The sequence below is a fragment of the Heteronotia binoei genome, chromosome 15 (assembly GCF_032191835.1).
Source record: "Heteronotia binoei isolate CCM8104 ecotype False Entrance Well chromosome 15, APGP_CSIRO_Hbin_v1, whole genome shotgun sequence".
Taxonomy (NCBI): domain Eukaryota; kingdom Metazoa; phylum Chordata; class Lepidosauria; order Squamata; family Gekkonidae; genus Heteronotia; species Heteronotia binoei.
Window position 1 is genome coordinate 58,411,428 of NC_083237.1, and position 25,229 is coordinate 58,436,656.

At 46.2% G+C, this 25,229-nt stretch overlaps 1 protein-coding gene across 1 annotated transcript in view; it reads left to right on the forward strand.

Annotated features, from left to right (window-relative positions):
* Nucleotides 1–15,133, forward strand: part of NR1D1 (nuclear receptor subfamily 1 group D member 1) — a 375,483-nt gene extending 360,350 nt beyond the window's left edge. The window contains exon 9 of the mRNA XM_060256781.1: nucleotides 15,121–15,133. The gene's annotated coding sequence lies outside the window, so the exon portion shown is untranslated. The remainder of the gene's footprint in view (nucleotides 1–15,120) is intronic.
* Nucleotides 15,134–25,229: the final 10,096 nt, after the last annotated feature.

A 25,229-nucleotide genomic window follows, 5' to 3' on the forward strand; every position in this document is an offset into this window, starting at 1 on the left:
TGTATGTGGGCCGCCTTCTTTGTGCGTGGCTCTGTTTCCTGAGGCAGCCATTTTGTGGTTGGCTGTACCTCCTGTGGTGGCCATTTTGTGGTTGAATCCACCGTCCTCTGTCACAATTCCAGAAGTGCCCGTGGGCTCAGAAAGGTTGAGGACCTCTGCAGTAGTGAGACAAAGAACTTGGCACATGTGAAGTTGACGTATGAAGTTGAGTACTGAATCAAACCCTTAGCCCATCTAGCTCAGCATTATTTATTCAGACTATCTGGGGAGCGGGGTTGTCTCAGGCAGAGCCTTTCCACGATCTGAATCTGCGTGTTACACGACCAGCAAACATGGCACAGAAGCAGATTCCGATTCCTAGGAAGCCTTGCTGTGCATAAACACACAGACAATAACCTGTTTATTGTGTATTATTTGCAATGATACAAATCCTTGCCTGATTCTCCAGTCTTATCCAGGGATATCTCTACACATACATATAAGAAGAGCCCTGCTGGATCAAAACAGTGGTCCATCTAGTCCAGCATCCTGTCTCACACAGGGGCCAACCAGTTCCTCTGGAGGGATGACAACGGCACAGAGGCCGAGGCCTGGCCCCACTGGTGGACTTCCTGATGGCACTTGGTTTTTTTGGCCACTGTGTGATACAGAGTGTTAGACTGGATGGGCCAATAGCCAGTCTTATCCAGGGATATCTCTACACAGCAGCCCTGCTGGATCAAACCAATAGTCCATCTAGTCCAGCATCCTGTCTCACACAGGGGCCAACCTGGAGGGATGACAACAGGGCACAGAGGCCGAGGCCTGGTCCCACTGGTCGACCTCCTGATGGCACTTGGGTTTTTTGGCCACTGTGTGACACGGAGTGTTGGACTGGATGGGCCATTGGCCTGATCCAACATGGCTTCTCTTATGTTCTTCTGTGACACAGAGTGTTGGACTGGATGGGCCATTGGCCTGATCCAACATGGCTTTTCTTATGTTCTTATGTGACACAGAGTGTTGGACTGGATGGGCCATTGGCCTGATCCAACAGGGCTTCTCTTTTGTTCTTATGTGACACAGAATGTTGGACTGGATGGGCCTTTGGCCTGATCCAACAGGGCTTCTCTTATGTTCTTATGTGACACAGAGTGTTGGACTGGAGGGGCCACTGGCCTGATCCAACATGGCTTCTCTTATGTTCTTATGTGACACAGAGTGTCGGACTGGAGGGGCCACTGGCCTGATCCAACATGGCTTCTCTTATGTTCTTATGTGACACAGAGTGTTGGACTGGAGGGGCCATTGGCCTGATCCAACAGGGCTTCTCTTATGTTCTTATGTGACACAGAGTGTTGGACTGGAGGGGCCATTGGCCTGATCCAACAGGGCTTCTCTTATGTTCTTATGTGACACAGAGTGTTGGACTGGAGGGGCCACTGGCCTGATCCAACATGGCTTCTCTTATGTTCTTATGTGACACAGAGTGTCGGACTGGAGGGGCCACTAGCCTGATCCAACATGGCTTCTCTTTCGTTCCTATGTTCTTCCCCTGATGTTTCCTCCTGGTTCTGGGATTCAGAGGATTCGTGCCTCTGAATGTGGAGGTTCCCCCTCCGTCACCATGGCTAGTAGCCATTAATAAACATCCTCCATGCATCTATCTGATCCCCTTTTGAAGCTGTTTATTCCTGTGACTATGAGAGTGTAGTGGGTTTGAATCTCTGGGATTGATTCCCCACTCCTCCACATGCGACTGCTGGAGTGATCTTGGGTCAGTCATAGAGCTATTCTGCTCAAGGGCAGTTCGCTGGAAAGCTCTCTCAGCCCCACCTACCTCACAGGGTGTCTGTTGTGGGGAGGGGAAGGGAAAGGAGACTGTAAGCCACTCTGAGACTCCGTGCGAAGGGAAGGGTATAAATCTAATCTCTTCTTCTTTGGCAGCGAATCCCACATTTGAATCACTCTCTGTGTCAAGCAGTATTTTCTTTTGTCCTGAACCTACTGTCCATCAGTTTCCTTGGATGTCCTCAAGTTCTAGTATTTTGGGAGAGGAAGAAAAAGTTATCCTTGTCGAATCTCTGTGATCCATGCATTAATTTTAAAAACCTCTGTCATGTCTCTCTTTTCTAAATGGAAAGGTCCCAGACTCTTCAGTCTTTCTTCAGAGGAAAGGTGCTGCAGCCCTGTAATCATCGTCTTATGTTCTTCTAATGTTCTTAAAGGACTATCGGGGCACAATTAGAGCATGACGTTGTGTGGATGCTCCGAAAACGGTACTTCAGTTTCATTGCAAAGCAAAGGAAACCTTCGGCAAGAAGGCAGACCTTAACACACCACCCTGCCTATCCCAATTTGCCAGCCTCGATCAAAATTCATTTCCACCTATTCATCCACTGAAGCTGAAAACTTAAATCTCTCTTATTTCTCCCTTCCACAAATGGGAAATTAATTATGTTTCCACCAGGGCTTTTTTTGTAGCAGGAACTCCTTTGCATATTAGGCCACACACCCCTGATGTAGCCAATCCTCCTGGAGCTTACAGGGCTCTTAGTACAGGGCCTACTGTAAGCTCCAGGAGGATTGGCTAGATCAGGGGTGTGTGGCCAAATAGGCAAAGGAGCTCCTGCTTTGCATATTAGGCCACACCCCCTGATGTAGCCAGTCCTTCAAGAGCATACAGGGCTCTTAGTACAGGGCCTACTCCGGGAGGATTGGCTCCATCAGGAGTATGTGGCCTAATATGCAAAAGAGTTCCTGCTACAAAAAAACCAACAACCCAGGTTTCCACAAATGGGAAATTCAATGCAACTCTTGCAAGGCAGAAAGATAGCGCTCCACTCAGGCTCCATCGCGGCAACTATCTGCCGTTCTTGAGCGCCACCACCTCAGCAGGCCAAATGAGAGTACTGCAGCAAGTCTGCTGTACCTGAGCTAAGCCTTGTAGGTACAGCAGCCTTACATTTTCCCAGGGAATCCATTAAGATCTTCGCGTTGCCCTGAATCTCTCTTGAAGCTGTTCTATCTCTTTGATGAGACCACTCAACTAGAAAGGATGCTAGCATACCCTATGAACCTGACCCTATGCATGTTTGTTCAGTAGGAAGTCCCTCTTTGCTCAATGGGGCTTCCTCTTAGGTAAGTCTGCACAGAATTGCAGCTTTAAGTATATTGCGGAAAACAGCATCCACGCTCCCCTAGGGGAAATTTGCATGTTTTGATAATTATTCCCAGGACTTTTTTGTAGAAAAAGCCCAACAGAAACTAATTTGCATATCAGGCCACACCCCCTCGTGTCTCCATGTTTCACACAAGGCTTTTTGGGTAGTGTGAGCCCAACAGAAACTCATTTGCATATCAGGCCACACCCCTCGTGTCCCCATTGTTTCACACAAGGCTTTTTGGGTAGTGAGAGCCCAACAGGAACTCATTTGCATATCAGGCCACACACCCCTCGTGTCTCCATTGTTTCACACAAGGCTTTTTTTGGGTAGTGAGAGCCCAGCAGGAACTCATTCGCATATCAGGCCACACCCCCTCGTGTCTCCATCGTTTCGCACAAGGCTTTTTTTATAGTGAGAGCCCAACTCATTTGCATATCAGGCCACACACCCCTCGTGTCTCCATTGTTTCACACAAGGCTTTTTGGGTAGTGAAAGCCCAACAGGAACTCATTTGCATATCAGGCCACACCTCTTGACACCAAGCCAGCTGGAACTGTGTTCCTGTGCATTCCTGCTCAACCCCCCCCCCCCCCCGATTATTCCTCAGATGACTATTCTCCTGGAACTGAAGCCCACAATTTTAGGCATCCATGAATCTAAACATTCAGAAGCAGCTTCCACAGTTCTCCAGAGAATAGTCCCCTGAGGAAGAAATGCAAAGTTCACCTAGGGGGCTTTTATATTGCTACATGAGACCATTGCTTAGGGTTATCAGTCGCCAGGTGGGGGCAGGGGATCCCTCGGTATGGAGGCCCTCCCCCCACTTCAGGGTTATTAGAAAGCGGGGGGGGGGGAGGAACTGTCCGCTGGGCACTCCGTTATTTCCTATGGAAACCAATTCCATAGAGTATAATGGAGAATTGATTCGTGGGTATCTGAGGCACTGGCGGGGGGACTGTGTTTTGAGACAGAGACACCAAATTTTCAGTATTGCGTCCATTTCCTCTCCCCAAAAGACCCTCCAAGTTTCAAAAGATTGAACCAGGGGGTTCAATGCTATGAGCCCCCAAAGAAGGTGCCCCTATCCTTCATTATTTCTAATGGAAGGAAGGCATTTAAAAGGTGTGCGGTCCCTTTAAATGTGATGGCCAGAACTCCCTTTGGAGTTCAATCCCGCTTGTCACAACCTTGCTCCTGGCTCCACCCCCAAAGTCCCCAGATATTTCTTGAATTGGACTTGGCAACCCTACCATTTCTTGATGCGCCATCCAATACTCCTTCTAAGCCAGGGGTATCGAATTAATTTGTTATGAGGGCCAGATCTGACATAGATTGTTGGGCTGGGCCACGTGTCTCATGAAAAGTAATGCCAGGTAGCAGACACAGACAAACACAATTAAAGATTTTTTTTAAAAAACTTAACACATTAGCACTTGCAACATTTTGTTTATTTAACAGTCTCTGATGACTGACACCTCTTGTTCTGAATTATTGCATCAAAAACTGGAGATAATGTCTGTGCTGTAGCAATCTTGAGTATGCTGTTCAGGTATTGTTCAGATGTGTCTCTGTAAGTTGCAAACCTACTTTTGATTGGCTTGTGGGTCTGATAGGATCCCTCTGGGGGCCTGATCCATCCCCCCGAGCCACATGTTTGACACGCCTGCTCTAAGCTTTGGAGTCTTGTGAACAAAAATTCTACTTTGTGGGCTACTGGCATTAAAGCTGTGAGTTACTGCATACATTAGCTTGCTCTGGGGCCATTTTTCTCGAGCTAAGACCAATGTATAAGCCGGAGGCTAAAAAACTGTGAGCTAGCTCCCACCAACTCAGTGTGGAGGGAACGCCTATCAAAGCTCCTCATATGAACATATGAAGCTGCCTTATACTGAATCAGACCTTTGGTCCATCAAAGTCAGTATTGTCTTCTCAGACTGGCAGCGGCTCTCCAGGGTCTCCAGCTGAGGTTTTTCGGTATTTGCCTGGACCCTTTTTTGGAGATGCCAGGGATTGAACCTGGGACATTCTGCTTCCCAAGCAGATGCTCTACCACTGAGCCACCGTCCCTCCCCAGTGGCTTCCAAGGTTATTGGTGAGATGGTCGCCGCAGGCAAAAGCATTCATCCTCCCTCAACGAGAGCTGGTCGCTCTGGTTTTTTGCCTGGCTTGCTTCTGCTTTTCTCTCCTCCTCTTCTCCCCCCCTCCAGGAGTCTTCTCATACATCTGTGATTGCAAGAGCCAGTGAGTGGCCCCTTGGGTTGAAGGGGAAGAAGCACTCTCTTCCTGGGAAAGCTTATCTACCTCCAGCCAAGTTCTCCTCCCCTTTGCTTCTCGTGATTGAGGCTTGGCTGGCAGGCAGTGGTGGATATGGGCACCCTGTGTATAATCTGAAGCCAACTTAATGGCATGCTCTTTGCTCCAGGTGGGAGCCCGCCCTTCCATTCGCTCTTTCTCTCTACCTGCCCTCTTTTGGAGGACCCCCAAGTTTTAAAGTATGAGCACGTGTAGATTTAAACCTCCAGGCAGTGTGTTGATTAAGAAACAAGTCTCATGGTATTCAATGTACTTAGGGTTGCCAAGTCCAATTCAAGAGATACCTGGGGAGTTTGGGGCTGGAGCCAGGAGACTTTAAGGGTGGAGCCAGGAGCAAGGTTGTGACAAGCATAATTGAACTCCAAAGGGACTGCACACCTTTTAAATGCCTTCTGTCCACTGGAAATAATGAAGGATAGGGGTACCTTCTTTAGGGGCTCATAGAATTGGACCCCCTGGTCCAATCTTTTTGAAACTTGGAGGGTGTTTTGAGGAGAGGCACCGGATGCTATGCTACAAATTTAGTGCCTCTACCTCAACAAATAGCCCCTCCAGCGCCACACGTGGATCAATTCTCCATTATACCCTATAATCCCCTGCAAACTAGGGGATTGTCTGCCCCCACCTGGGGGACTAAGCAACCAAAGAGATTCCACAGAAAAGTAGAAGTAGGAGAACCCAGGGTTCCGTGAAACCAGCCTCAAATAAGAAACCAAAGAAGTAAGAAATTCATATTATTTAACATAACCAAATGTAAGAAATGAAGTCATATATACTGATATCAACTAAAGCCTCATATAAATATTGGAAATCAAGCCACATATTATGAAAATTAAGCCACTTGTAATAGTAAATCAAGCCTCATATAACAACAAAAGAAGGAGCTTGATGCAGTGGGAAAACCACCTTCAATGAAAGTCCATAAAGTCCAATAAATATGAACCCAATCCTTCCAAAGTTCTTTCCAGATGCACTTAAGCATGAAGATCCAAATGCAGCTATGCACGAGAGGTATTCAGTGGACGGGATAGTACTCCATTGTCCCCGTTTCACAAATGCTTCTTCTCTACCTGAATGTTTAACAATCAGGACATGGCAAGAATGCTTCAAGGCTCTACCAAAATCCAGGTGACTTGATTTCCAAGATTTATATGAGGCTTTAGTTGATATCAGTATATATGACTTCATTTCTTACATTTGGTTATGTTAAATAATATGAATTTCTTACTTCTTTGGTTTCTTATTTGAGGCTGGTTTCACAGAACCCTGGGTTCCTACTCCAGTTTGGTGTAGTGGTTAAGTGTGCGGACTCTTATCTGGGAGAACCGGGTTTGATTCCCCACTCCTCCACTTGCACCTGCTGGAATGGCCTTGGGTCAGCCATAGCTCTGGCAGAGCTTGTCCTTGAAAGGGCAGCTGCTGTGAGAGCCCTCTCCAGCCCCACCCACCTCACAGGGTGTCTGTTGTGAGGGGAGAAGATATAGGAGATTGTAAGCCGCTCTGAATCTCTGATTCAGGGAGAAGGGCGGGATATAAATCTGCAATTCTTCTTCTTCTACTCCCACCTGGGGATTGGCAGTTACAACTTGCAGCTCTGCTATCCGGGAGGTCAGATTCATAATCCATTTTTTAAAATTCTGTGCATATGGCCCAATACTCTTGAGAACTGTAGTGGATAGGAAAGCAGGGATCATTCTCTTCTCTTCTTTGCCATGATCGATCGAAATGAAAATCCCCAGCCAATAGATTTCACCCTGGCCTCTTCTGAGCTTCCTGCCTCCTCCACCTGTCCACCCATCAGGTTCCGCTGCTCAGCCTGCACTGGCTGCACTATACAAGAGGTTTACAACATGATGCATCGGATAGAGAAGGTAGGGAAAAAAGTACTTTTCTCCCTTTCTCACAATACGAGAACTCGTGGACATTCAATGAAATTGCTGAGCAGTTGGGTTAGAATGGATAAAAGGAAGAATTTCTTCACCCAAAGGGTGATTAACACATGAAATTCACTGCCACAGGAGATGGTGGCGGCTGCAAGCATAGACAGCTTCAAGAGGGGATTGGATAAACATATGGAGCAGAGGTCCATCAGTGGCTATTAGCCACAGGTATAGATGGAACACTCTGTCTGGGGCAAGTGATGCTCTGTATTCTTGGTGCTTGGAGGGGGCACAGTGGGAGGGCTTCTAGTAGTCCTGGCCCCACTGGTGGACCTCACGATGGCGCCTGTTTTTTTCGGCCACTGTGTGACACAGAGTGTAGGACTGGATGGGCCATTGGCCTGATCCAACATGGCTTCTCTTATGTTCTTAGCCTTGCTTCCACCATCTTGATCTACCCTACCCACTCAGCTTAACTCGGCCTCCAAAGCCTTTTCCCTGCTAAGTCTCCACACCTCTCTTCCCCATTGATAGAACCACTTTGGTGATACCTCTAATATTTCCCTCACCTGAGCGGAGCAGTTCACATCCTGAGCAGAATATAACTGCCTTAACCTTAAAATGGGCCAGCAGTGCAAGATCTCGTGTGGCTCCAGATTGCTGCTGAACGGGGTTTCCTGTGTTAATGAGCTCATGCGCACAGCTTTAGAGGGAACGCTGCTTGTAGTCCTGTCCTTATACATCAGTTAACATCTTCTCCATGCCGACTGATCTGCACTTTACTCACAAACATTTTTCATCCTGAAAGAATATTTATGAAGGAGGAGGAGAATATTGTATTTATACCCTACCTTTCACACGGAGTCTCAGAGCAGCTTACAGTCTCCTTTCTTTCCTCTCCCCACAACCAACCTTCCTGTGAGGTAAGTGGAGCTTAGAGAGTGAGAGAACTGCTCTTGAGAGAACAGTTCCAAGAGAACTTGCAACAGACCCAAGGTCACCCAGCAGCTGCATGTGAAGGAGTGAGGAATCGAGCCCCCAGATTATAGTCCACACTCCTAACCACTACACCAAACTGGCTCTCATATTTGATATCACGAAAACTCCATGATATCAAACTAACTCAAATTACCTATTGGCTAATAGTTTAGGGAGGGCTCATAGATGTGTTACAACAGAACAGGATACTCAGACTATTGTACAAAACAAAACAAAACTCATCTGAGCCTTCTGCAATAACCATGAAGGGAACACAATTTGAAAAATAGCAGTCGGTTTGCCGTTGTGAGGAGGCTTGCTGCCAGTCAAGACAGCTTGAAGGTCTCTTTTGCACTGTCAATGTGGCAGCTATTTCCAGAGGCTGAATCCTTTCTTTTTGTTTTTCCCCTTTCATCTTTGTGCTCAGAAATCTTCTGAGCACAAAGATGAAAGGGGAAAAACAAAAAGAAAGGATTCAGCCTCTGGAACTCGCTGCCACATGACAGTGCAAAAGTCCTTCAAGCTATCATGTGGCAGCAAGTCCTCAAGGCAAACCGACTGCTATTTTTCAAATCTGTTCTTCAGCATTACAAACCGTTGAGGGGGTCTGTCCGTCTGCCTCTTTCTTTCTTCTTGTCTTAATGTATTCCTCCCTGTGTGGACGGCAGGTTACACGATGTACTCGAGAAGGAAGGGAGATTGACTGAGCAAGCAGGGAATGCTAAGTTGCAATTTGTTGAGTCTCTTTTGGGGAATCCAGCCGCACCGGAGCATGTTTACCAAAAGAACCGGGGAGAAGAAAGGAAGAGCCATCTGGCCTATGTTTACATTTGCGTGCACACAAAAATTAGAAAGCTAAATGCAGAGACTCCTTCAGGCTGTCTGAAGGACACTAGCGCAGAAAGGAAAACAATACAAGAGCAGCTTGGGAAGATTCGTATGTGCTTTGGGTCACTGCATCAAGGAGCCCAGACACAGGGCAGAGCTGGGCATGGGAGGGGAGGTGGAGCCGCAATTAGGAAAGACAGGAACTGGCACAGCCAAGTATTTACCGCACAGTGGGCAGTGCCCAACCACCTGCGTGTGCAAGATTTTTCCAAGATCCCCTTCATTCCTACAGCCCTTTGCAATCCCTGGAAAATGATCGTTCCAGTCAGTGTTCCCTCTAAGCTGAGTTAGTGTGAGCTAGCTCACAATTTTTTAGCCTCCGGCTAGGGTTGCCGAGTCCAATTCAAGAAATATTTGGGGACCTTGGGGGTGGAGCCAGGAGACATTGGGGGCGGAGCCAGGAGTAAGGGTGTTACAAGCATAATTGAACTCCAAGGGAGTTCTAGCCATCTCATTTAAAGGGACAGCACACCTTTTAAAATGCCTTCCTTCCATAGGAAATAATGAAGGATAGGGGCACCTTCTTTTGGGGCTCATAGAATTGGACCCCCTGTTCCAATCGTTTTAAACCTTGGGTTTTTTTGGGGGGGAGAGGTACTAGATGCTATACTGAAAATTTGGTGCCTCTACCTCAAAAAACAGCTCCCCCCAGAGCCCCCGATAGCTCCAGATCAATTCCCCATTATACCCTATGAGAATCGATCTCCACATAGGGAATAATGAAGTGCCCAGCAGACATTTCCTACCCCCCCCCCTTTTCTGGCGACTCTGAAGTGAGGGATTGGCGTCTCTACTCACAAGTTGCTGCCAACTTCTTCAAAGTAACACAGACACACCATCCCAAGACTGAAGCCTCCGGAAGTGGAAAGTCACATGGTGACTGTAGGGGCGGGGCTTCCTCCCTCTGGCCAGCTAACTGGGGGCAGGAAGGAGCCTGGGAAAGCAGGAGAACCCCCGCGGGGACATGGGGATTGGCAAGCCTACTTTCAGCTCACACATTTTTGTCTCAGCTCAGGAAAAACAGCCCTAGACCAGGCGTGGCCAAACTTGCTTAATGTAAGAGTCACGCTGAATAAACGTCAGATGTTTGAGAGCCACAAGATACGAATTTCAGATATTTGAGAGCCACAAAATATGAACATCAGATGTCGGAGAGCCACAAGACAGGAAGGAAGGCAAGCAGGCAAATAAATTGGGGGGGGAGGGAGAGGTGGAAAGAAAGCAACTTTAAATTTAAATGGCGTTATTTAAAGAGAGAAATGCCTTCTCCATGCAGGCCGTGGGGGTGGGGTGGGGTTCAAGAGCCACACAATATATGTTGAAGAGCCACATATGGCTCCCAAGCCACGGTTTGGCCACACCTGCCCTAGAACAAACTAATTTATGCCGTAGCTCACAACCTTAATGCCCGTAGCTCGCAGAATAGAATTTTTGCTCATAAGACTCCACAGCTTAACGGGAACATTGATTCTGGTGTGTGTGTGTGTGTGTGTGTGTGTGTGTGTGTGTGTGTGTGACAGTATCTGTGCAGAGGAACAGCCCCAGATAGCCAGTGGGCTGAAGTGAGCACAGCCCCTTTTGTTGGAGGAACCTAACTAGGGTTGCCAAGTCCAATTCAAGAAATATCTGGGGACTTTGGGGGTGGAGCCAGGAGGCTTTGGGGGTGGAGCCAGGAGACATTGGGGTGGAGCCAAGATCAAGGCGGTGACAAGCATAATTGAACTCCAAAGGGAGTTCTGGCCATCACATTTAAAGGGACGGCACACCTTTTCAATTCCTTCCTTCCACAGGAAATAATGAAGGATAGGGGCATCTTCTTTTGGGGCACATAGAATTGGACCCCCTGGTCCAATCTTTTTGAAACTTGGGGGATATTTTGGGGAGAGGCACTAGATGCTATACTGAAATTTTGGTGCCTCTACCCCAAAAAACAGCTCCCCCAGAGCCCCAGATGCTCACGGATCAATTCTGCATGATTTTCTATGGGAATAAATCTCCATAGGGAATAACAGAGTTCCCAGCAGACATTTCCCTCCCCTCCCCCTGCTTTCTGATGACCCTGAAGTGGGGGGAGAGTCTCCAAACCGGGGGATCCCCTGCCCCCACCAGGGGATTGGCAACCCTAAACCCAACCCACATGGCGATTCTTCCGCCTGGGTCCCGCCATCCTAGGAAGGATCCATCCAGGCAGTCAGGAGGGGCAACAGGGACAGAGAAGACTGCTGGGGAACTTGGCATTCTGGGTAGGAAGTGAGAAGACACTGCTCAGTGTGTAGGACCTGGGTCCCCCACCTTTTCGAGACCGAGTGGTGAGCAGAGCCACAAAATGGCTGTCATGGGAGGTGAAGCCATACGCAACGCAGGGGAGGAGTAATTTTAAAAACTAAGATAGATAATAAAACCAATGCTATAGTGGCAGCTGCTGCCAAGACAGTATTTTAACCAGCATATTCAGTCAGCTCTCCAGTGGCAAAAAAAAAACCCCCACAACCGTTTGGGGGCTTCCAGGAGAGGTATTGGTGGGCATCATGGAACCCACAGGGCACCATGCTGAGGAACCCTGATGTAGGAAAAGAAATGTTAAATCCCTGCATTGTCCAGGGGGTTGGAACTAGATGACCTCAGAGGTTCCTTCCAACTCTGTGTTTCTATGTTCTGTTAGAATTCTATGGTGCCTGCAGGCTCTATGCTGTGCAACTGAAGTTAAAGCTGTGGCAATCATTTTGTGGCTGGCTGTCTCCTGCAGCAGCCATTTTGTGGTAGCTATTTTGTTGCTGCGTCTGCCATTCCACATCAGAATTCCAAATGTGCCCGCAGGCTCTAAAAGGTTGGAGACCCCCCGGGCTGTGGAATTAATTCAATGGAAGGCTCCATGAACAAGAAGCTCTCTTGACCACCCCAAACACCAGAGGCTAGGAATGGTCTTCATCAGGGCTTTTCTTTGTAGCAAGAACTCCTTTGCATATTAGGCCACATGCCCCTGATGTAGCCAATCCTTCAAGAGCTTACAGGGCTCTTCGTACAGGGCCTACTGTAAGCTCCAGGAGCATTGGCTACATCAGTGGGGTGTGGCCTAATATGCAAAGGAGGTCCTGCTAGAATTCCTTACAGGGCTCTTCGTACAGGGCCTGCTGAGAGCTCCAGGAGGACTGGCTACATCAGGGGGGTGTGGCCTAATAGGCAAAGGAGGTCCTGCTAGAATTCCTTACAGGGCTCTTCGTACAGGGCCTGCTGAGAGCTCCAGGAGGATTGGCTACATCAGGGGGTGTGGCCTAATAGGCAAAGGAGGTCCTGCTAGAATTCCTTACAGGGCTCTTCGTACAGGGCCTGCTGAGAGCTCCAGGAGGATTGCCTACATCAGGGGTGTGCGGCCTAATATGCAAAGGAGTTCCTGCTACAAAAAAAAGCCTTCATCCACCCTTCTCTCGGTAGGGTTTCAGAGCAACCAGAAGAAGGGATCAGCTTGCGAGAGACCTCTCCTACCCACCAAAGGACTCCAAAACCCACAAGTGGAAGAAAATCAAGTATCTGTGGCTCGTGCTCTGTGGCCCGGTTTATGTACAGCGGAGCCTTCACAATCGCCACAGTGCTTGTCTTTGTTTAAATAAATTTAATAAAAGGGAGGGAGGGAAAAGAAACAAGTATCCAAGCCTGTGATTACGGTGGGCTGGCTCAGAAAAATCATCAAGGCTTGAGAAAGAAACCCCTTTCGACAGGACAAGCGCTACTGCGGCCGGCACAAATAATCCCGGACCTGAAGGGTTTCGATCAAATTAAAAACCAGAAGATCAAATTTAAGCGGGGAGGGGATTAAGCAAGGGGCTTTTGTATTTGGCCGAGAACAGCTGTTTATCAGCATTCTGGTGACAGGTTAATATTCATTGTTACTATTTTGCTTACAGAAAGGAAGGAAGAGTTTCTTCTCTCCCCCCCCACCCCCGCCTTTTGGTCCATCCGTCCCCCCCCCATGTACTCACCTGTCAGCTCCGGCCTAAATGCTTTAAGAACCTACAAGGTTCTGCTGGGTTTTTTATTTACTTTTTAAAGAACGGTTCAGTGTCTGATCTGTTCTGCTCCTTCAAAACCAAAACAGCAAAGCCAGAGAAGAACGTAAGGTGCAAGAGTGTCTGTCTCTTGAGATTTCATTTAGTGTCTTGGCAAGGCTCTGGATGTCCATTCTAGTCAGCTCAATTTGCATGTTAATTTAAAAGAAGTGGGTTTCTAGGCTCTCATGGTTGTGAAGGTAACAACAGAGGAATTACGATCACTGCACGTAAGTCAAGACCATGCCGTCTACACAGCTGCTTATTCAGCTTTTTTGACTTGAGATGGAGGTTGGGGTGTGTGGTTGGAACCTACAGCCATCTAGCAGCCATTTTGTGGTAGCCATTTTGTTGCTTCACCTGCCATTCCATGTCAGAATTCCAAATGTGCCCACAGGCTCAAAAGGTTGGGGACCTCTGGGCTGTGGCATTAGTTCAATGGTGGCCAAGGCTAGCCCGATATCGTGAAATAACAGAAGCTAAGCAGAGTTGGCCCTGGGCAGAAATGGGAATTTCAAGGTTGCTATGAGGAGGAAGGCAATGACATAAGAACATAAGAGAAGCCATGTTGGCTCAGGCCAGTGGCCCATCCAGACCAACACTCTGTCACACAGTGGCCAAAAAAACCAAGTGCCATAAGGAGGTCCAACAATGGTGTTAGGACACTAGAAGCCCCCCCACTGTCGCCCCCCCCAAAAAAAACCCACCAAGAATACAGCGCATCACTGCCCCAGACAGAGAGTTCCATCCATACTTTGTGGGGAATAGCCACTGATGGACCTCTGCTCCATATGTTTATCCAATCCCCTCTTGAAGATGTCCATGCTTGTAGCCGCCACCTCCTGTGGCAGTGAATTCCATGTGTTAAATCATTCTTTGAGTAAGGAAGTACTTCCTTTTATCCATTCTAACTTGACCGGCTCAGCAATTTCATTGAATGCCCATGAGTTCTTGTATTGTGAGAAAGGAGGAAAAGTACTTCTTTCTCTACCTTCTCGATCCCATTCATAATCTTGTAAAGATTATGTCATGTCACCTCTCAGTCGTCATTTCTCCATGTGCTTTAAACTTTCTTCATAGGGAGTGTGTTCCAACCATTCCAATAATTCTAGTTGCCCTGTTCTGCACCTTTTCCAGCACTATAACATCATTTTTGAGGTGTGGTGACCAGAACTGTACACAGTATTCCAAATGACGTCGCACCATTGATTTATACAGGGGCATTATAATACCGGCTGATTTGTTTTCAATTCCCTTCCTAATAGTCCCCAGCATAGCATAAGCCTTTTTTATTGTAGTCGCACCCTGTCTCAACATTTTCAGCAAGTTATCTACCATGACTCCAAGATCACTCTTTTAGTCAGTGTTCACCAGTTCAGACCCCATCAGCATGTATTTATAGTTAGGATTTTTTGCTCCACTGTGTATTACTTTGCACTTGGTCATGTTGAACCTCATTTGCCACATTGATGCCCACTTGCCCAGCCTCGACCGATCCCTTTGGAGTGTGTCACAATCCTCCCTGGTTCTCACCACCCTGAACAATTTAGTGTCACCCACAAATTTAGCCACTTCACTGCTTACTCCCAATTCCAAATCATTAATGAACAAGTTAAAGAGCATCGGACCTAGTACTGAGCCCTAGAGTACCCCCACTGCTTACCACCCTCCACTGTGAAAATAGCCCATTTATACTCACTCTCTGTTTCCTGTTACTTAGCCTGTTTTTGATCCAAGAGATCCATGACTATTACTCACTTAGCTTACTTAGGAGTCTTTGATGAGGAACTTTTATCAAAAGCTTTCTGGAAATCAAGGTAAACAACATCTATTGGCTCACCCTTGTCCACATGTTTGTTCACCCTCTCAAAGAACACTAACAGGTTAGTGAGACAAGATCTTCCCTACAGAACCCACGCTGATTCTTTGATAGCTTTCGTTTATCAATGTGCCTACTAATTCTCTCTTTAATAACAGTTTCCACCAACTTTCTCAGTATTGACGTCAGACTGACTAGCCTGTAATTTCTCGGATCTCCTCTGGAATCCTTTTAAAAGATGGGGGTGACATTAGCTACCTTCCAGTCCTCAGGAATGGAGGCAGATTTTAATGAAAGATTATACATTTTTTGTCAGGAGATCCACAAGTTCACCTTTGAGTACTTTCAGAACTCTTGGATGTATGTCATCCAGCCCTGGTGATATATCAAGTCTTAAATTGTCTATCAGTCGCAGGACCTCCACTCTTGTCACCTCAATCTGACTCAGGTCTTTCAACACCCCACCTGAAATCAGCAGTTCTGGAGTCACCTCTCATCATCCAGTGAAGACAGAGGCAAAAAATGCATTGATCTTCTCAGCCATTTCCCAGTTGTCCTTCAGTAATCCTTTCACCCCATATTCATCCAAGGGCCCCACTGCCTCCCTGGCTGGTTTCCGGCTTCTAATGTATTTGAAGAAGTTTTAAGGTATCTGAAGAAATTGCCACAGGAAGTGGCAACAATTGCAAGCGTGGACAGCTTCAAGAGGGAATTGGATAAACATATGGAGCAAAACTATTAGCCACAATAGATGGAATTCTCTGCCTGGAGCAAGTGATGCTCTGTAGAAATGGCAAACCACTTCTGCTAGTTTCTTGCCTAGGAAGCCCTGGCTGGTATTTAGTTGGGAGATGATGACCAAGGAATACCAGGGTCATGACGTGGAGGGAGGCAAAGGCAAACCACCTTTGAACATCTCTCATCATGAAAACCCTACAGGGGTCACCATAAGTCAGCCGCGACTTGAGGACACTTTACACGCATACCCACAAACATTCATTTTGTGTCTATTGCTAACGCAGCTGATGAACAGAACGGAAACAAAGCTGACATGCAAGCAGCTTTTCTAGGGTTTCCTGTCGCTTGAGTAACCAACTCAGGTTACTGGTTCAGAGTCAGAAAAACCCGAACGCTCGGGCAATTCTACCTCTGCACCAGAAACCCATCAAGATCTCAAGGAATTATCAAGAGCCATCAGATTTCTGACAGCCAGCCTTGGGATTGAATACAATTGATGTCATCACAGTTCAATATCTCTTAGCGCAGGGGTATCCAATCCCTGGGCAGTGGACTGGTACTGGTCCGTGGCCTGTTGGCAATCAGGCTGCAGAGTGAGGCAGAGACCTTCACCTGCTCCTTATTTAAAGACCCCCATGGGATAGCAGGGATGGGGTGTGGGCTTGGGGGCAGCCTGGAGCAGCAAAACCCCCAGCACCCTCACCAGTCCTTGGAAAAAATGTCTTCCACAAAACTGGTCCCTGGTGCCAAAATGGTCGGGGGCCACTGTCTTACGGAATGCAGCCAGCAGTCCAAAATAGCGACAAGGTCGTACTTGGTGCCCTTGTTTCACATTAGATTCTTCAAGCTGCCAGTTTGGTGTGGAGGGCCAGTTTGGTGTAGTGGGTAAGTGTGTGGACTCTTATCTGGGAGAACCGGGTTTGATTCCCCACTCCTCCACTTGCACCTGCTAGCATGGCCTTGGGTCAGCCATAGCTCTGGCAGAGGTTGTCCTTGAAAGGGCAGCTGCTGTGAGAGCCCTCTCCAGCCCCACCCACCTCACAGGGTGTCTGTTGTGGGGGAGGAAGGTAAAGGAGATTGTGAGCTGCTCTGAGACTCTTTGGAGTGGAGGGCGGGATATAAATCCAATATCTTCATCTACCTCACAGGGTGTCTGTTGTGGGAGAGGAAGGTAAAGGAGATTGTGAGCCGCTCTGAGACTCTTCGGAGTGGAGGGCGGGATATAAATCCAATATCTTCTTCTACCTCACAGGGTGTCTGTTGTGGGGGAGGAAGGTAAAGGAGATTGTGAGCCGCACTGAGACTCTTTGGAGTGGAGGGTGGGATATAAATCCAATATCTTCTTCTTCTTCAACTTCATTATAAAAGTGTAGACATCAAAAACAATTCAAAAATAAAGCCCCGGAATATATAAATACAAATAAACATACAAATAAATACATAAACATACATTGCCTTTGTACTGTGTGACATTATCACATTGACGTGTTATACATGTTGTTGGCATTTTTTACCCTGTATCTGAAATTAACTATGTGATGGTATGTTTATTTGTATTTATATATCCCAGGACTTTATTTTTGAATTGTTTTTGCTGTCTGCACTTTTATACCGGACTTATTACCATTTCATAGGGCCTGAAAAACGAAGCTGTTCCACCAGGCTTTTGGCTGAGGCAAGCTGGCGTCCTTACGTTACTGCTGACATCATCTAGCAGACCTCCCTAATCGGACTGCTAGATATCAGGCCTCCAGCTATGACATCTAGAATATCTGTATTGTAACCAATAATACGCGCCGTGTCATTCACGCTGCATAATTTGATTGTTCATTGATTGTTTTATGGTTTTATGATTTTATTGTTGGAATTTATTGTTCTATTGTTTTATCGTGCTTGTGATCCACCCTGAGCCCATTATGGGGAAGGGCGGACTATAAATCTACTAAATAAATAAAAAATAAAATAAAATAAAATAAAATAATGCAGCTTGAATACACTAATGTGAAACAAGGGCACCACTACGACCTTGTTGCTATTTTGGACTGCTGGCTGCATTCCTTAAGAGATATTGGACTGTTCTGACATCAGTTGTATTCTTCTACTTCACCATTGGATTTTCCTGACAAGAGTTGGCATTGAGTTGCATGAAAGAAATGGAACTGGTTGCCTGGTGACCGTGAAAATGTTCCTTGTATTTTGCATGAGAAACTGATTGGGTTCACTAATCAATTTTGTATTTACATTATATATGATTTTTTTTTATATACCTTTTCTTGCATATTTCGATTTGTTTGAGGCTGGTTTTCACAGAAGCCTTGTGCTTTTGGTTCTCCTGCCTTCCATTACCGTGATTCTCTGTCTGTTTTCACAGTCCCCAGTTGGGTGTATGGGATCCCCTGGTTTGGAGATCCTCCCCCCACTTCAGTGTTATCAGAAAGCAGGGGGAGCAGCAAAATGTCTGCTGGGCACTCCATTACATCCTGTGGAGACCAATTCCCATAGGATATAATGGAGACTTGATCCATAGATATCTGGGATGCTGGGAGAGCTGGTTTTTCTTTTCTTTTTTAGGTTGAGGCACCAAATTTTCAGCATAGCATCTAGTGACTCTCCTCAAAACACCCCCTAAGTTTTTAAAAGATCGAAAAGGGGGTCTAATTCTATGAGCCCTGCAAGAGGGTGCCGCCATCCTGCTTTATTTCCAATGAAGGGAAGGCATTTAAAAGGAGCACAGTCCCTTTAAATGTGATGGAGTTCAGTTGTGCTTGTTACAACCTTGCTCCTTGCTCCACCCACCCAGGCCTATATTCTTCAATGTGCATACATATAAATGAGATTTTTTTCACATTCCTTACCTTAACTGGTCACAGAACATATCCATGATTTCCAGCAAGGACTGGACTCGGGAGAAGTCGTCAAACTGAACATGGGGAAACCAAAAAAGAAAGAAAACAGCTGGTCTAAAAAAAAGTCACCAAACACCAACACAATACGCAGAGGATGCATTTATACTCACTTCATGTAAGAAATCTGTCTTGCATTGCACATCTATCCAATGCAGTTCAGGGCATATTGTAAATCTTGCTCCCATGGTTCCAACACAGAATGGCTTGCCAAATATTACCAAGAGCAAATACTGCTCCAATTGTATTTTAAAGCCCTCATATTCAAATCTCTCTCTCTCTCTCTCTCTCTCTCGGCTTGGCTTCGCGAACGAAGATTTAAGAAGGGTGCAATAGTCCACGTTTGCTGCAGGCTCGCTGGTGGCTGACAAGACCAAATCTACAAGGATCCAACCATCCTCCAAGGAGCTTTCCCCTAGTTTCAGTGGCTCTTCCACTTAATTTGGAAGGAAGCTACTTAGATTGGAGGCAGGCTTCAAACATGAGCCAAAAGGAGAGGTGGGGTACAAATGTTTTTAAATAAATAAATACACTTTGCACATAGGATCCACCCCACAGTGCAGGACAGCTGTAATGATTCCCACAGTGCAACCCTATGTAGTCACTCAATGGCCTTAGACTGGAGTAACTGCAGAAGACTGCACTATACATTTCTTAACTGTGGTTAGGAGACGGCAAGCATTTCTATAGCTAACAAGAACATAAGAAGAGCCCAGCTGGAACAGACTAATGGTCCATCTTAACCCAGCATCATGTCTCACCCAGTGGCCAAATAGTTCCTCTGGAGGGCCATGAATAGGGCTTAGTGGTCAAGGCCTTCCCCTAATAAAATCATAAGAAGAGCCCTGCTGGTTCAAATCCATAGTCCATTTAGTCCAGCATCCTATCCTATTGTGAGTAAAGAAACCGTTTTTCAGATGAAGGCTTCATCAGGCGCTACTCCAATAGATGGGACCAACTTAGTGCCTGATGAAGCATTCGTCTGAGAAACGGTTTGTTTACTGGTCCACCATTGCACTTGGGATTCTCACCTTTGGGACATCAAGAAATCATCACTTTAGAGACAAGTGTATTGGACTCCACACGATGGTGTGTGGAAAATAGAGCTCCTGCTCTTTAAAACACGGCAGGACACACATCCGGCAAATGGAACGGCACTTTTAAGTGTCAATTTCATCTTGGGTCAGCGTTGTATTGTCCAACTATATTTGCAATTAGAGTATTTTTGTATACAATTTCTGATAAACTGTTGTTAATAAGTTTTTGTATGTGTGTATAAATACATTTAGTACTTTGCAGTAATTTAAGCCGTGAGCTTTCCGCTTTTCCAGGTTTATTTATTGACACGGCTTCCTCTTGTGTTTGCTGGCCAATGTCTGCCAGCTTCCCTGAGGTCTATAACTAGGTGGGAGGACTCAAAAAGCCACAGCAAAGATGATGGTTTTATATTTGAAAGCTGAAGTTCAAGAGCCGGTATCCACAGGATCTCAGTAACAGTGGCCCCGGGAAGCTGGGATTTCATCAGCTGCCCACACAGAGCAATGTCCTTAAGTAAGGGTCCCCAACCTTTTTGAGCCTATGGGCACCTTTGGAATTCTGACACTGCATGATGGGCACAGCAACAAAATGGCTGCCACAGGAGGTGGAGTCAGCCACAAATAACTAAATGGAGGTATCAAAGATTTCAGGTTTTCACAGCTGGCATCAACGTTAGGGTGTGTGGAATCTTTCGGGCTCAAGTGCCGTGTTCTACTGGAGAAAAACTTTCTCCAGTAGAACACGGCACTTGAGCCCGAAAGATTCTACAAACCCTAATGTAAATAGAGGTACTTTTAACATCTATAGGGGTGTGTACTATCTACCCCCACAATATCATCATAAATTAATTCAAAACAGACCGAACGCCATCTGAACTGCATTTCAACTGTTTTAATATTTTAATAATGTTTTATTGTTATAATGTGAATCTGGCATCAAATTGTGACTGTCGTTAGCCGCCCTGAGCCCATTTGGGGAGGGTGGGATACAAGTGCAATAAATAAATAATAAGCTTATGTGAAACAAGGGCACCGCTACGACCTTGTTGCTATTTTGGACTGCTGACTGCATTCCTTAAGAGATATTGGACTGTTCTGACATCAATTGTATTCTTCTACTTTACCATTGGATTCTCCTGACAAGAGATCCTTGTGCTGTGGTGGTAGCTGCTGCCAAAGCAACGTTTTAAAAAATACACAGAGCCAGTCAAATCTCCAGTGGCCAATCAGAAGCCTTGCTTGGCAAAAGCCCCAACTGGTCCCACCCACTTTCTAAAAAACCTTGATGGACACCAGATAAAGTGCCACATTGGGGACTCCTTCCCCAGAGACCCTTTTCTACTTCCAAAAGACAAGAGAAGCCTGTATTTCACCTTTACCGCGTTAGTGGATCATAGGTCTCAGATTTGAAACAAATTTCACAAATGGGGTACATTTGCATATTTTTTTTGTTTTTAATCTGATTTTCGAATGAATTCATACTTATTCTTTTTTCTGAAAGATTGAGAAAGAAGTGAAAAAACACCCTGGAAACATTAAGCCGGTAAAAGCAGGCTGACGTGGATTGGGAGAGCACCCCACCTTCTGGCAAACTTTCAGTTTCTTCGTCAGCAAAAATCTTTATTCAGCTAACAGGAAAAAAAAAGTAATGGGTTGTATTCTCCCATCTTTTCAGCAATACTTTGCATGGTTTCCATATGTACCACAGCCCCTGTCCAGTGTGGCTTTTGTCCAGGCCTTTAGTTCAGCAGGAGCATCACAGGAGTGCAGCTCCTGAAACTTTTTGAGGGTTCTCCCTCCTCCTCCTCCCCACCTACCTACCTTGTCCTTTGAATAGTAGGTGCAGCTGTATAACAATCCCTGGATGAGCTCCATCACCTATTTTTCTACAAAATGAAGGAGGAGGAGGAGGAAAATATTGGATTTATATCCTGCCCTCCACTCCGAATCTCAGAGACGCAGAGCAGCTCACAATCTCCTTTATCTCCCTCCCCCACAACAGACACCCTGTGAGGTGGGTGGGGCTGAGAGAGCTCTCCCAGAAGCTGCCCTTTCAAGGACAATTCCTAAGAGAGCTATGGCTGACCTAAGGCCATGCTAGCAGGTGCAAGTGGAGGAGTGGGGAATCAAACCCGGTTCTCCCAGATAAGAGTCCATGCACTTAACCACTACACCAAACTGACCCCTGCTTTTGTCCATGTGACTCCATGGTTCCTGGTATAGCCTTCTTTTTGGTGGCCAAGACAAGCTCCTCCTAACACTTCCACAAACAGGATAGCTGGTAGGATCCAATGATCTCTCCTTCGCACACATCTGTCTACCTTGTGCCTAGCCATGAGAACTAGACACTTGGCATTGTTTTAGCAACACTCAGGGGTCATTTGCAGAAAAAGAGGTGCTGGAGCTCATTAGCACAACTCATTTGTATAACTAAATTGCATATGCCACCCACCCCTGATATCACTGGAAGGTGTTATATCAGCTCAGCATTTAACTTAAAATGCTTCTTCTTGAATCATAATTATAATTGTCATAATATAACCTTACTCCCACCATACTATTAAAATGACTTTCTCCTATCTGGCCACAGTGGCAGGAGGAAGATTTCCATCATCTGCTTGATATGTTTTGGTTATTTTCCCATTTTTTGTGGGGAAAACATAGAAAGTTTGTCAAATCTTAGAGTTTGGCAAAATTCTCACCGAGGTTTGAATAATGGAGCCCAGAACCAATTTTTTTTTGGGGGGGGGGGGGCATAGGTAAGAAAGAGAGAGCACAATAAAATTTAGAGGTTCCGGAGTTCCGCTCCTGCCCAAAATGAGGCCTGGCAACACTTGAGATTCTGCCAAATTCAAATATACTGCTAGGTTCTTCATCTGAAGGAAGATACCTCAGTGAAGTTCCTACCTTCTTGGTCCTTCCTGGCTTGGGATACGGGTGGGGGGAGAGAGCAATATTTAGGTAAGGAAGACAGAGAAACGTGCAAATGTTACCTTTGCTAATGGCCATCAGAACAGTCGAATAGGACACCATCTGTAGACAAAACCAAAACACAAGAGAGAAAGTTATTAAGCAAGAGCTAACATTTAGACAAAAGGTGGGGGGGAACCATACACACACAGACAGACAGACACAAACCCCGCCATTTCGACTGCCAAGGGGGCGACAAGGTCACTTCATAGCGATGCAGCTTGTTGCTGGGGCAATGGTGTGGCACAAATTTAAACAGACATTTTTAGGTGAGGGCATATTTGCTTCACATCAACTTTTATAGTAAGCAACTGCAGGAAAGGGGGGGGGGGGAGAAGCTTTACAAAGCAACTAGAATAAAAGGGGAGACAGCCCCTGTAGGAGAGATGGCAGCAACAGTACCTGCTGAGGAACCCCCCTGTGGAGAGCTTTGCTCTACACCATGGTGTCCAGATGGGACAGGGAACTTAGAAAATATGCGGAGGACCTCAAACAAGACATGAGGGTGCTTGAAGTATTTGTCAACTAGGTCTCTGATGAGATGGGGCAGTTGAAGCAAATGGTCACTCAAAGTGACTATGTCATGCAGCTAATGTCCCAGATCTGAGGCCCCAAATGCCTTGGGTTGCCAAGTCCAATCCAAGAAATATCTGGGGACTTTGGGGGTGGAGCCAGGAGACATTGGGTTGGAACCAAGAGCAAGGGTGTGACAAGCATAACTGAACTCCAAAGGGAATTCTGGCCATCGCATTTAAAGGGACCGTACTCATTTTAAATGCTTTTCCTTCATTAGAAATAATGGAAGGATAGGGGCACCTTCTTTTGGGGCTGATAGAATTGGACCCCCTGGTCCAATGTTTTTGAAACTTGGAGGGTGTTTTGAGGAGATGAACTAGTTGCTATGCTGCACATTTGGTACCTCTACCTCAAAAAAGAGCTCCCCAGAACCCCAAATACCCATACATTAATTCTTCATGGGAATTCTCCCTATGGGAATCGTCTCCATAGGGAATAATGGAGTGCCCAGCAGACATTTGCCTTCTACCACCACCCCCTCCCCCCCGCTTTCTGATGACCCTAAAGCAGAAGAAAGGCCTCCAAACTGGGGGATCCCCTGCCCCCACCGGGCAACCCTAGCTGGTGGCCAATTTGGAAAACTCCTACTGGTTAAGGCAAAATGTCACTTCACCTCTTTGCTCAGGTAAAACATCAGAAAAGAGAATCCAACATAACCATCCAGTTGGCAGACGATAGTATGAGAAATTTAAGATTTTCTTTCATAGTCACAGATTGCTTAGCAGTATTACTGTGAACAATCACGGAGTTCAGGAGCCATTTAAGCAGGTCTACTCAGAAGTAAGTCCAATGTTATTTAGTGGGACTGCAGTCTTTGAATCCTAATGAACCCACCACCAAGGATGACAACCCCTTGTATAACTATTCCCCCTAATAAAAATCCCTGACTTGCAGGGCTTTTAGTGAGCAGGAACGCACAGGAACGTAGTTCCAGCTGGCTTGGGGTCAGGGGGTGTGGCCTAACATGCAAATGAGTTCCTGCTGGGCTTTTTCTACCCCAAAAATGGTGCAAAACAATGGTGATGTCAGGGTGGTCTCATATGCAAATGAGTTCCAGCCGGGCTTTTTCTACAAAGAAGTCTTACTGAACTGGATAGCCCAGGCAAACCTGATCTCAGAAACTAAACAGGGTCAGCCCTGGCTAGTATTTGGAAGGGTAACCTCCAAGGAATACCAAGGTCATGATGTGAGACAGACAATGGCAAATCAGCTCTGAACATCTCTTGCCTTGAAAATCTCACAAGATTGGCGTAAGTCAGCTGCGACATGGCAGCAAAAAATTAATAAAATAAAAAACCCCACAACATCCAGGGCCACAGTTCTACAGATGTGCAGAACATGCCATATGGTATCAGGCACAGAATTCAGCTTCCGAAGAACCACAACGTTTACTTACAAGAAGCAAAACACTAGTTTCTAGCACTAGAGAAAGAAGTACTTTTCTCCCTTTCTCACAATACAAGAACCTGTGGGCATTCAATTAAATTGCTGAGCAGTTGGGTTAAGAGCTGATAAAAGGAAGTACTTCACTCAAAGGGTGATTAACGTGGAATTCACTGCCACAGGTGATGGAGGCTACAAGGATATAGACAGCTTCAAGAAGGGAATGGATAAGCCTATGGAGCAGAAGTCCATCAGTGGCTATTAGCCACAGCTTATTGTTGGAACTTTGTCTGCGGCAGTGATGCTCTGTGTTCTTGTGCTTGTGGGGGGGGGGGGCACAGTGGAAGGGCTCCTAGCCCCACTGGTGGACCTATTGATGGCACTTGGGGGGTTTTTTTTGCCACTGTGTGACACAGAGTGTTGGACTGGATGGGCCATTGGCCTGATCCAACATGGCTTCTCTTATGTTCTAGGGGTTCCCATGATATTAAGGTTACCATATTTCAAAAAGAAAAAAAGAGAATGTATTTCCCACCTGACTACTTCAAACAAGTG